This window comes from Thamnophis sirtalis, unplaced genomic scaffold, assembly GCF_051295495.1.
Source record: "Thamnophis sirtalis isolate CommonGarterSnake01/CBP01778 unplaced genomic scaffold, rThaSir2_p1.2 scaffold_3, whole genome shotgun sequence".
Classification (NCBI taxonomy): domain Eukaryota; kingdom Metazoa; phylum Chordata; class Lepidosauria; order Squamata; family Natricidae; genus Thamnophis; species Thamnophis sirtalis.
Genome location: NW_028261383.1, coordinates 21386197 through 21398708, shown reverse-complemented (window position 1 = coordinate 21398708; position 12512 = coordinate 21386197). Strand labels below are relative to the sequence as shown.

Here is a 12512-nt window from a genome sequence, read left to right as displayed (position 1 = left end):
CAGGATCCCTCCGACCTTTGACTCTCCCATAGGGTCCATATAGGCATTTCTTTCCTCCACAAAGTCCCACCGGCCTTTCCCTCCCCACAAGGTCCCCACAGGCCTTCTCCTCCCTCACAGGTTCCCCAGAGGCCTTTTCCCCACCCACAAGTTCCCCAAAGGCTTCCCCCTCCCGCAGCATCCCCGCAGACCTTAGGTCTGACTTCCACCCCACCAAGCCTCACAGCCTCCTCTTCCAAGGAGAATTGCAGCCATCAGATTGCTTAACCATCTGACAGCTATGCTACAAATAGCTGTCAGATGGAAAGAGAATTGTTCTAAGCTTTTATTGTGGTTGTCAATAAACACGTTAATGATTCAAACGTCGCTGTTTCCCTGATTCGCTCAGTACGAAGCAGCTGACAGGATCTCCACATTTATTAGCAACTCCAGCTGTGATCTGGTTTTCTTGGAAGTCATTTCATTTTTTTTTTTCATTTTTAATTTATTTGTATGCCGCCCTTTTCCCTGAAGGGACTCAGGGCGGCTCACAACTCAAAGGGAGGGGAAAAACAAACAAGTTACAAAAACATAAAACCATACAGAGTTAAAAACACAACAATCATGTTGTGCCTGCTTTTTCCCTTTGATGGCTGCTCGGTGATAGCAGCATGCTGACATATCTATTGTATCCCCCAAAATTGGGTAGCTTCAGTGCTGCTACGATTGTTGGGGCAAAGCAAGGCACTCAGAATGGCTTCTAATTGCCAGATGTGCAGTGAACAAGTTTAATAATAAACTTTAAAAAATTGTAACACAAAACCCTTTTCTCAATTCTTCAGTGGCGAGGTCTCCACACATACAGTGGGTTTCTAATACCCCATTATTGTTAGTCTACCTGTAATCTGTCTCTTTGGCATTTGGCACCTCATTAAGAAAGACTGGGTGAGGCTATTCACAAATAAAAGACCTTCATCTCCAGCAATGGGATTAAAATTTACATTCTCCACCACCCAAGAACAGGAGTCTTTACAGATTCTCAGTCATCCAGACCATGGTTGTCCCAAAGGTGCTTTTTCGGGAGGGAATTGGGCTTTCTTGTTTATCTTTTTCTTTTGAAAATGTTTCCTTTCTCATCCAGGAAGCTGCTTCAGCTCTGACAGGATTATATTCCCCACTATCCTGTCAGAGCTGAAGAAGCTTCTTGGATGAGAAGGGAAACATCTTCAAAAGAAAAAACAAAGCAAAAGTCCACCTGCCTTCTGAAAAAACACCTTTGGCACATCTAAGAACAGGACATGAACTTTTAGGACATAATAGGATTAACCCACCACCATTAGAATAGCAAAAGAGACAGAGCTCACTACATTGCACAACCCCAAACAGAAAGGAAAGAGGGGAGGACGGCTATTCTTGAAAGAGAATAGCCGTCTGAGAGCAGGACAAGAAGGAACAGAGAGAGACACATCAGAAAGGGATCCAACCTGGAATTAAGGAGAAACTTCCTTTCAGTGAGAACAATTGATCAGTTGAAATGATTTGTCTCCAGAAGTGTCGGCTGCTCCATTGGAGCAGTTTTTTAAGAGGAGACTGGAGAGCCTTTTGTGCGGAGTAGCACAGGGATCCCTGCTTGGAGAATTGATGGCTTCCGACTCTTATGCTGTAAGAACTTCATGAAGGTTTAGGGCTCAGCCTGTAGATAATCTTCACAAGTGTCACCTTTCACTATTTCACTTGCATCGGTTGCAAAGGTCGGTTGGTAGGAGTGGAAAATGACTTCATGGCATGTAATCAGTGCAAACGCCTTCATAGGCAGAGACGGGACGAACCTGTTTTACCCCCTCCCATCGGGAGATGGCAGTCAAATGGGCAAAATTGGAGTTGAGCTTTAAGGGGTTAAAACGATCAAGTGCTGCATTGCTAGATCGGAAGGGAGGGAAGTGCAGAATCTACGGGATCGGTGGCGGAAGGAAGAAAAGCCGAATGGTTTCTGGGCTCCTGCAAGAGTCGAAGCAGCAGCAGCTGGTGGGTGAATTGAGGGCAGGTTGCGGGAGAGGCTGGGAGCAAGAAAGGGTGGTTTATAGTTTATAGTTTATTTATTTGTATGCTGCCCTTTTCCCTGAGGGGACTCAGGGCAGCTCACAAGTTAGGGGAAGGGGAGGACAAACCAAGTTATAACATAAACATAAACAATACATTGTTAAAAAAGAACAACAATCATACCATTTGGGTGGGGTTAGGGTCTTTAGCCCCAGGCCTGCTGGGACAGCCAGATTTTAAGGGCAGTGCGGAAGGTCTGGAGGGTGGTGAGGGTACGAATCTCCACGGGGAGTTCATTCCAGAGGGTCAGAGCAGCCACCGAGAAGGCTCTCCTCCGGGTAGTTGCCAGATGACATTGGCTCGTTGATGGAATTTGGAGGAGGCCTAATCTATGCGATCTGATCGGTCTAGTGGAGGTAATTGGCAGTAGGCGGTCTCTCAAGTACCCAGACCAAATACCATGAAGGGCTTTGTAGGTGACAAGTAGCACCTTGAAGTGCACCCGGAGAACAACAGGCAGCCAGTGCAGCTCGCGGAGGATAGGTGTTACGTGGGTGAAGCGAAGTGCACCCACGATCACTCACGTAGCCACATTCTGGACCAGCTCTTCAAGGGCAGCCCCATGTAGAGCACATTGCAGTACTCCAGCCTAGAGGTCACAAGGGCACGAGTGACTGTTGTGAGGGCCTCCCGGTTCAGGTAGGGGCGCAACTGGAGCACCAGACGAATCTGGGCAAATGCCCCCCTGGTCACAGCCGACAAGTGATGCTCAAAGGTCAGCTGTGGATCCAGGAGGACTCCCAAGTTGCGGACCCTATCTGAGGGGCGTATAATTTGACCCCCCAGCCTGAGAGATGGTTGATTTCCTCCGCAGCGTAGAAGCAGAGAAGCAACTGGAATGAAGACAAACGCAGTTGGATGTGACCTTGGCGATCATGCAGTCCAACCCACTGCTCAAGCATGAGAACGTAGACCATTTCAGCAAATGGCTCTCCAGTATCTCCTTCCAGGCCTCCAGGGAGGAGCACCACAACTTGGGAAGGGAAGCCGTTCCATTGGTCGCTGTCAGGAGATTTCCTCCTATTTCTAGGATGCTTCTCTCCTTCCTTGGTTTCCATCCATTGCTTCTTCTTTTGCCTTCTGGGGCTTTGCAAAAGAAGTTCATCTTCTCTTCCTTGTGGCTGCACTTCAAGTATTGGAACATGTCACCTCTAATCCTTCTTTTCACCAGACTGGACCTACCCAATTCCTACAACTGTTCTTCATGTGTTTTCACATCAAGCCCTGGGTCATGTTGCTCTTTCGTGTCGTCTCTTCAAACGTACCTTCCTGTTCATAAGTATTAAATCCAGTATAGCTGAGCCTCTAATTATCTCTTGCATGACAGAGTTGTCAGGTTCCTCAGAAAACTCTAAGAAGCAACTGCACAGCCATTTATCCAGAATGGTATGGGCTCTCCTGGCCTAGCAGTGAATTAGCCTAGGCCCGTGATGGTGAACCTATGGCACACGTGTCACAGGTTGCATGCAGAGCCGTTTGTTAGGGCACATGAGGCGTTGTCCTGTCAGCTTACTTCAGCCTGGTGGGGGATAGTGAAATCTCCTGAGGGCAAACAAACACTGAAAATAAAGCCTCAGAGAGGAGTGGAGGGCATTTTTGCCATCCTCAGGTTCCGAGAAAGCCTCGGGAGCCTGGGGGGGGGGCAAAAAATGGGTGCATCACATGGCAAAAGCAAGAGGAAGGTCGGGGGTCGTGCTCATAGAATTATGTGTGTGGCCATGGCCCCTCACGACCCCTTTGAACTCCCCTGAGTTTTGTCACATGATGGGAAAAATGTTAGCCATCACTGGTCTAGTGTCTAGATCTAGAAAATCTCCAAGATCCCTTGCAACTCTGTTGTTCTGATATGGACCCGCTGGTTTTTTGGCAGTAATATTGGAAATCCCCAGAAATCACTGGGAATTTTTGCTTTTTTGTTTTTGTTTCCATGTCTAGCCAACAAGGGTGGCATTTGCCTATTGGTGCCTCATCAATGTATAAAACTGGATTAACTGTGTTTAAAACAGCATTTTTTTAAAAAAAAAATGGTTTTCAGAACCTTTGAGATGTTCACCTGTATAGGTAGTCCTTACTACTTGTTCCCTGAGCCTTCAATGGCACTGTTACAATGGCACATATACATCTGCTCCACAAATTAGTGCTGATTGTAGCGCTTGTTCAGTGACCTCAACAAGTCAGCAGTTCCTGTGGTTATGAAGGTGCAAGAACAATTTGGGTTCTGTCAACTGATGCACATTTATGATGGTTTCAGCATCCCACACTTGGGATCCCCATTTGTGACCGTCTCAGCTAGGCCCTTGTTAAGCAAAATCACTAGTGATGCCAGCAGGAAGTTGCCAGTCACAGTCAGGTGAAATTGTCTTTAATAACCCATAGTGATTCACTTAACAACTGCAGAGGAACAGATGTAAGTTGGCACTGTCCTATGATATCATGCTTCCTGATCTGGCTGCTTAGTGTCCATCACATGATCTAATCACTCCACCTACCCAAGTGGAGACATCCCCCCGTCACGCATATCCATGTGCAAGCTGAACATCCTTGACCCCCAGAGAAAAGATGCTGTTATGGCTATAATTCTTAACCATCTCACAATCTCCCTCTCGATTGTCCAGGCACTAAATGTGGCAGCCCTAAAGATCCAAAAGAAAAGAAGGGCCCCAGGGCTGACATTCAATTTCAATAGCAGTTTATAAATCTTAGTAATAATATGTTCAACCATTCACTTCCATTTCATTTTTTCACAAAATTCCATCTTTCTTTCAATTGTAAATATAGAAATCAATGGCAAACATCCTTCTGATCCAACTTGTAGATTTGCGGATAGGGGCACGATAATTGAACAATATTATTTAATCATAAGTCAACCAGTCTGGTTTTGCCACCCTTTCTTTTCTTAAAAAAGTTCCTGGGGAGACACCAAAGAGTAAAGAATGATGACTACAATCAATAGTTGCTTTAAGCTTATCATACCATAAAAAGCTTTGCCATCAAATGCTTTATTCATGCCTGTCAAGCTCAAGGAAGCTTTTATTTTGGAGAGTCCCTCACTCTTTTTGCCACAAAACAACAAGCATCACAGTACAATTTCAAATCTGGTCAAGTCAAACCACTATCCTTATCACCTTGCAATAATTTATGTTTAATTTTGGGTTTTCCCCCTTGCCATATAAACCTAGAGATGTCTATCAGCCATTGTTTAAATTGAGTTTCAGTTATAATATTTAAAGTGTATTTTATGTATACTTTTTTCACATCTTCTGCAACCATTTTATAATGATTTTAAACTTACACTTTTATTTAAATCTTACAGATGAAGAGGATACTAATAAGAGCACTCCGGACAACTAGGAATAACCAGCAACTTTGAAAATTAGAGCAAATTGAGCCAAAAAGTAGATAGTAATGCAGGCCATGCCCAGTGAGGAAGAAAACAGTAGCTTGAATAAAAGCTCCATGCAACAAAAGATCACACATATTTTTGAACCCTTTGAGAACCTCAAGGGTGGAAAAGCTCCATAGATGTGCCTGTTGTGGGAAAAGCGTACATAGCAAATCACATATTACGCATAAGAGGATCCACACTGGAGGAAAGCCATACAAATTAACTGAATGTGGGAAAATATTTAGTTAGATCAGCTGCCTTGTGGTTCATCGAAGGACCCACACAGGAGAGAAGCCCTATAACTACTCCCAATGCAGTAAACGCTTTTGCAAGCATGACAACTTGATGATACATCGGAGGATTCACACGGGAAACAATTGAATGTGCTGATTGTTTGAAAACTTTCCGTCAGAATTCCAACCTAGTGGTACACTGGAGGATGCACACAGGAAAGAAATCATATCACTGTCCTGATTGTGGTAAAAGTTTCATTACAAATTCTCAGCTGGTGATACACCAGAGGACTCACACAGGAGAGAAACCCTTTGAATGTCCTGATTGTGGGAAATGTTTCACTTGGAATTCCCACCTGGTGATACACCAGAGGACTCACACAGGGGAGAAACCCTTTGAATGTCCTGTTTGTGGGATAGGGTTCAATCATACTTCCACCTTGGTGGATCATCAAACTATTCACACAGGAGAGAAACCCTTTGAATGTCCTGATTGTGGGAAACGATTCAGTTACAATTACAGGCTGGTGGAACACCAGAGGACTCACACAGGAGAGAAACTCTTTGAATGTCCTGATTGTGGGAAACGATTCAGTTACAATTACAGGCTGGTGGAACACCAGAGGACTCACACAGGAGAAAAACCCTTTGAATGTCCTGATTGTGGGAAACGTTTCAGTTACAATTACAGGCTGGTGGAACACCAGAGGACTCACACAGGAGAAAAACCCTTTGAATGTCCTGATTGTGGGAAACGTTTCAGTCATAATTCCAGCTTGGTGGATCATCAAACTATTCACACAGGAGAGAAACCCTTTGAATGTTCAGATTGTGGGAAATTTTTCACTCGGAATTCTAGGCTGGTGGCACACAAGAGGACTCACACAGGAGAGAAACTCTTTGAATGTCCTGATTGTGGGAAACGATTCAGTTACAATTACAGGCTGGTGGAACACCAGAGGACTCACACAGGAGAAAAACCCTTTGAATGTCCTGATTGTGGGAAACGATTCAGTTACAATTACAAGCTGGTGGAACACCAGAGGACTCACACAGGAGAAAAACCCTTTGAATGTCCTGATTGTGGGAAACGTTTCAGTCATAATTCCAGCTTGGTGAAACACCAGAGGACTCACACACTCAGGGGAGAAACCATATGAATGTCTACAGTGTAAAAAATGAAAAAATGGTTTGATAAAGATTGCATACAATTAAAAAGGATATATAATATGGAGTACAGGAAAAGTAAAAATGCCCCTTTTGAGGATCACACTCACTACTTAAAGCAGCTGAAAGCACAATATAAGAATTTTTATGTTGGCTTTCTCCCCCAGGCCACAAACCCGGCTACCATGTATCCAGTGGCAAAATTCTGTGATGCTGCAATGTTCACAAGAAAAAAAATTGGTTATCGAAGTATAGTTGTCGTACCAATTATTTGGACATATCTCTATCAATTTCTGGACCATTATATTTACTCCCATACTTATCAGCTTTTCACCCAGGTAAACCAGGGCGTGACCGAAACAATTTGAGAACATGTATGTTATTATCCACTTTTAAGGTTAAAACAGAGAGGACTCACGCAGGAGAGAAAACCTTTGAATGTCCTATTTTTGGGAAAGGTTTCAGTCAGAATTCCTGCCTAATGAAATACCAGAGGACTCACACAGGAGAGAAATCAGTTAAGTGTCCTGATTGTGGGAAATGTTTCAGTCGGAATTCCCACCTGGTGGTACACCAGAGGACTCACACAGGAGAGAAACCCTTTGTCAGCATGACTTCATTCAGTAATCAGGAAAAAAACCACTCGACTTCATTTGAATTGAAATCAAGTGTACTTTTACTAATTAATAATGAACAGTTGCGAAGCAAAGCTGAGTCTGGTTAATTAGGCGCGAAAGCTAATAATATAATGTATAATGCATTCCCCTCCCCTTGGCATCCCTGTGCACAGTCCAATCATATTGCCCGCAAATGTCAGGTGTGAGATAACTTCGAAAGGCATCATCAGGATGGAATACTGGACCGTTGGCCTTGGCGGGAAAACTCCCTTCCTCCACATGCGCAGTAAGGTGGTCAGTTCAGCGTCTAGCAACTTTCTCCAGCACATCAATGATTCCCCTCCCAAATACCATGCCCCACTCCCCGTTTCAACGGCAGCCGAAGCAGCAGCAAAGCAGAGGCTGACATCCGACCCTCCTCCAGAAAAGGGTGGTCAGACCTGCAGAAACAAAAAAAACACAAACAAACAGATGAGCAACATGAGACAAAAGGGGAAAGGGGGAGAGGAAGAGAGAGAGAAGAGAGAAGAAAGGTGTTTTTTTTAGGATAATGGTCAAATCAGGGCTTATCAGGATAAGTAGAGTAGAACTTGTGGAGTAGACGAGGTGCCCGAACATGGGACCCGTCAACCCATTCGGTGTGAGAAGGAGGAAAATGCTTCCAAGCCACCAGGTACTGGATACGGTTCCGGCGTTGACGAGAGTCCAAAATCTCGCGAAGTTCGAAGTGTTGCTCACCCTCAATCAAAAGTGGAGCGGGTGGAGGAGGGATAGGTGGATGCAATGACGAAGTGCAGACAGGTTTCAGGAGGTTAACATGAAAAACAGGGTAAACCCGGTTGAGGAGCCGAGGTGGCGCAGTGGTTAAATGCAGCACTGCAGGCTACTTCAGCTTACTGCAGTTCTGCAGTTCGGCTGTTCAAATCTCACCGGCTCAAGGTTGACTCAGCCTTCCATCCTTCCGAGGTGGGTAAAATGAGGACCCGGATTGTTGGGGGCAATATGCTGACTCTGTAAACCGCTTAGAGAGGGCTGAAAGCCCTATGAAGCGGTATATAAGTCTAACTGCAAGTCTAACTGCAAGGTGTTTGGGCAGCTGCAGCCGAACAGAAACAGGGTTAATGACCTTGACAATGGGAAACAGGCAAACATACTTAGGCCCCAATTTCTTCGACTTCTGTGGAGTTTGAAGAAATTTGGTGGACAAATAAACTTGATCACCAACTTTGTAGTCATACGGCTTAGTCCGTTTCTTACCAGCCTGTTTCTTATGAGTGCGGTGCGCAGCATCCAGAGTTTGGAGAGCTAAAGGCCAAAAGCGCCGAAGGCGGTCACTCCACTCCGACAGTGATGACACTTGGGGCTGCTCAGGAGGAACCTCAGGAATGGGTACAAAATCCTGGCCAAATACTACCCGGAATGGGGTGAACCCAGTGCTGCTATACACAGAATTATTGTAAGCCACCTCCGCATGCGGCAACAAATCCACCCAATCATCTTGCTGGTAGTTGATGAAACAACGTAAATATTTTTCTAGTACAGAATTAGTCCTCTCACAAGCCCCATTAGTCTGAGGGTGGTGGACGGAGCTTAATATGCTTCCCTTAAGTCCAACTTAGTGAAGATGCGTCCCTTTCCCAATTGGGCTAGCATGTCCTTCATCAGTGGCAACGGGTAGAGGTTCTGAGATGATATCGCGTTCAAGTTTTTAAAATTCACACACAATCTCAGGGCGCCATCTTTCTTCTCTCTGAACAGTACAGGAGCCGCTACCTTGGGTCTCGCCGGTTCAATGAACCCCCTCTCCAAATTCTTATTGATGAAGTTTCTCATTTCCTCCATTTCCCTAGGGGACCTTGAATATACTTGGGGCTTTGGAAGCTTCACCCCAGGTAAAATTTCAATGGTGCAATCAGTGGGCCTGTGGGGGGGTAGTTTATCAGAAGATTTTTCACTAAAAACTCCTCTAAGATCCCAGTACTCTTGGTATTCTTTCCTCCCCTTAGTATGTTATTATCCACTTTTAAGGTTAAAACAGAGAGGACTCACGCAGGAGAGAAAACCTTTGAATGTCCTATTTTTGGGAAAGGTTTCAGTCAGAATTCCTGCCTAATGAAATACCAGAGGACTCACACAGGAGAGAAATCAGTTAAGTGTCCTGATTGTGGGAAATGTTTCAGTCGGAATTCCCACCTGGTGGTACACCAGAGGACTCACACAGGAGAGAAACCCTTTGTCAGCATGACTTCATTCAGTAATCAGGAAAAAAACCACTCGACTTCATTTGAATTGAAATCAAGTGTACTTTTACTAATTAATAATGAACAGTTGCGAAGCAAAGCTGAGTCTGGTTAATTAGGCGCGAAAGCTAATAATATAATGTATAATGCATTCCCCTCCCCATGGCATCCCTGTGCACAGTCCAATAATATTGCCCACAAATGCCAGGTGTGAGATAACTTCGAAAGGCATCACCAGGATGGAATGCTGGACCGTTGGCCTTGGCGGGAAACTCCCTTCCTCCACATGGGCAGTAAGGTGGTCAGTTCAGCGTCTAGCAACTTCCTCCAGCACATCAATGATTCCCCTCCCAAATACCATGCCCCCCCTCCCCGTTTCAATGGCAGCCGAAGTAGCAGCAAAGCAGAGGCTGACACCCTTTGAATGTCCTAATAGTGGGAAATGATTCAATCAGAATTCCAGGCTGGTGGAACACCAGAGGACTCACACAGGAGAGAAACCCTATGAATGTCCTGATTGTGAGAAAAGTTTCAGTCAGAATTATGAGCTAATGAACCACCAGAGGACTCACACAGGAGAGAAACCCTTTGAATGTCCTGATTGTGGGAAATGTTTCAGTCAGAATTATCGGCTGGTGAACCACCAGAGGACTCACACAGGAGAGAAACCCTTTGAATGTCCTATTTGTGGGAAAGGTTTCAGTGAGAATTCCTGCCTAGTGAAACACCAGAGGACTCACACAGGAGAGAAAACCTTTGAATGTCCTATTTGTGGGAAAGGTTTCAGTCAGAATTCCTGCCTAATGAAACACCAGAGGACTCACACAGGAGAGAAACCCGTTGAGTGTCCTGATTGTGGGAAATGTTTCAGTCGGAATTCCCACCTGGTGGTACACCAGATGACTCACACAGGAGAGAAACCCTTTAAATGTCCTATTTGTGGGTAGGGTTTCAGTTGGAATAATGACCTGATGTACCATCAGAGGATGCGCACAGGAGAGAAACCATTTGAATGTCCTGATTGTGGGATAGTGTTCAGTCATAATTCCAGCTTGGTGAACCACCAGAGGACTCACACAGGAGAAAAACTGTTTGAATGTCCTGATTGCAGAAAATGTTTCAGTCAGAATTCAGTCCTGGTGATTCATCAGAGGACTCACACAGGAGAGAAACCCTTTGAATGTCCTGTTTGTGGGAAAATGTTTCAGTCATAATTCCAGCTTAGTGAACCACCAGAGGACTCACACGGGAGAGAAACCTTTGGAATGTCCTGTTTGTGGGAAAATTTTCAGTCATAATTCCAGCTTGGTGAAACATCAGAGGACACACTCAGGGGAGAAAACATTTGAATGTCTACAGTGTGGCAAACATTTCAGTGAGAATTCCAAATTGGTGAAACACCAGTGGGCTCACACAAGAGGAACGATATGAATATTCAGATTGTAGAAAACATTTCAGTCAAAATTCTGATCTACTGATACACCAGAGGACTGATACAGGAGTGACACCATACGAGTGTCCAGATTGTGGAAATAGTTTCACTTACACACAGGAGAGAGATTCAAGGAAATCCACATTAGGCAAGAATTGATGAGTTTAGAGAAAGCTTAAATTTCATTTCTGATCTGTCATTGGAAGTGAAGGTGAAAAAATGACTATTAAGTTCTGTCCTTATTCATTTTATTGAAAAATATCTCAGAGATACAGCTGGGAGGGGGCGGAGCTACAACTAGTGCAGCCGGAGCGTGTTTGCAGTAGCGCCTCCCGGTTTTATTTTATTTTATCAATTTTCAGTACTCCCATTGGATCCTTTTTTATTTAATTAACATTTTTTGGTGGAGATAACAGCGTAGACCATAGCACAGACAAAAGTTTTTGTTGCTGCTGTGGATTAAAAAGGCATGGGAAGAAGAAAGAAGCACCATTGCATCAGCCGAGATCTCTCCTTCCAGTGAAAACAGCAAAACAACCAGGAATTGAGGAGCACTTTGTTGGCAAGAAATCTGTAAGTAAAAGTAATCCCAACAATCTGGAGATATTAGAACGGGATCTGCAAAAAGACTTGGCAAAACAGCAGTTACTAGACTTTCCCGACCTTCGGGAGGGGGGAACAAACTGAAAGGCAGCTCTTCTCCCAAACAACTAATCCAATTACATCCTGTATGGAGTTTGAGTTAAAGGCTAAAAAGGCAAAGAACAACCAGATAATTCAGAGTATGGAGAGTTTACTTTGGGAAAATTCAACAGAGTTTATGACAAAGCAATGCCTTCTCTCAGCGCAAACGGTGGTTTCAATATTTGAACAACTAATTGCCATCCAACACAATTTTGAGACATTAAAAAAAGACTTTTTCAGAGTATACGACGCACCAGAGTATAAGCACTCAAAGGTTTTGAAGAGGCAAATTAAAAAAAAGTAGGTAGGTAGATAAAGGGATAGAGAGAGAAAGAGAGAGAGAGAGAGAGACAGTAGGTAGGTAGGTTGGTAGGTAGGTATCTAGAGGGCTAGAGAGAAATGGAGAGATACAGTAGATAGGGAGAGAGAGTAGGTAGGTAGGTAGATAGAGGAATAGAGAGAGAGGGAGGGAGAAATATAGTAAGGTAGGTAGGTAGGTAGGTAGGTAGAGGGATAGAGAGAGAGAAATACAGTAGATAGGGAGAGAGAGAGAGTAGTTAGGTAAGTAGGTAGATATAGGGGTAGAGAGGGATAGAGAAATACAGTATGTAGGGAGAGAGAGAGAGAGAGAGAATAGGTAGGTAAGTATATGTTTCCAGGTGTCCTTATCCATGT

The 12512-nt window shown here is 44.4% G+C and overlaps 1 protein-coding gene and 1 pseudogene across 3 annotated transcripts in view; both read left to right on the top strand.

The window, feature by feature from the left end:
* The window catches only part of LOC148047493 (uncharacterized), a 38391-nt gene that overhangs the window by 11163 nt on the left and 14716 nt on the right, over positions 1–12512 (top strand). The window contains exons 1-2 of one of the 3 annotated variants that reach the window (XR_015696135.1): positions 1940–2008; positions 2894–3209. The exons of 1 other annotated variant lie outside the window; for it this stretch is intronic. The gene's annotated coding sequence lies outside the window, so the exon portion shown is untranslated. Of the gene's footprint in view, positions 1–1930; positions 2009–2893; positions 3210–12512 lie in introns of those variants that run through there. One more of the 3 variants, XM_087711561.1, reaches the window with a different exon arrangement.
* Positions 5904–11152, top strand: LOC106546665 (uncharacterized; annotated as a pseudogene).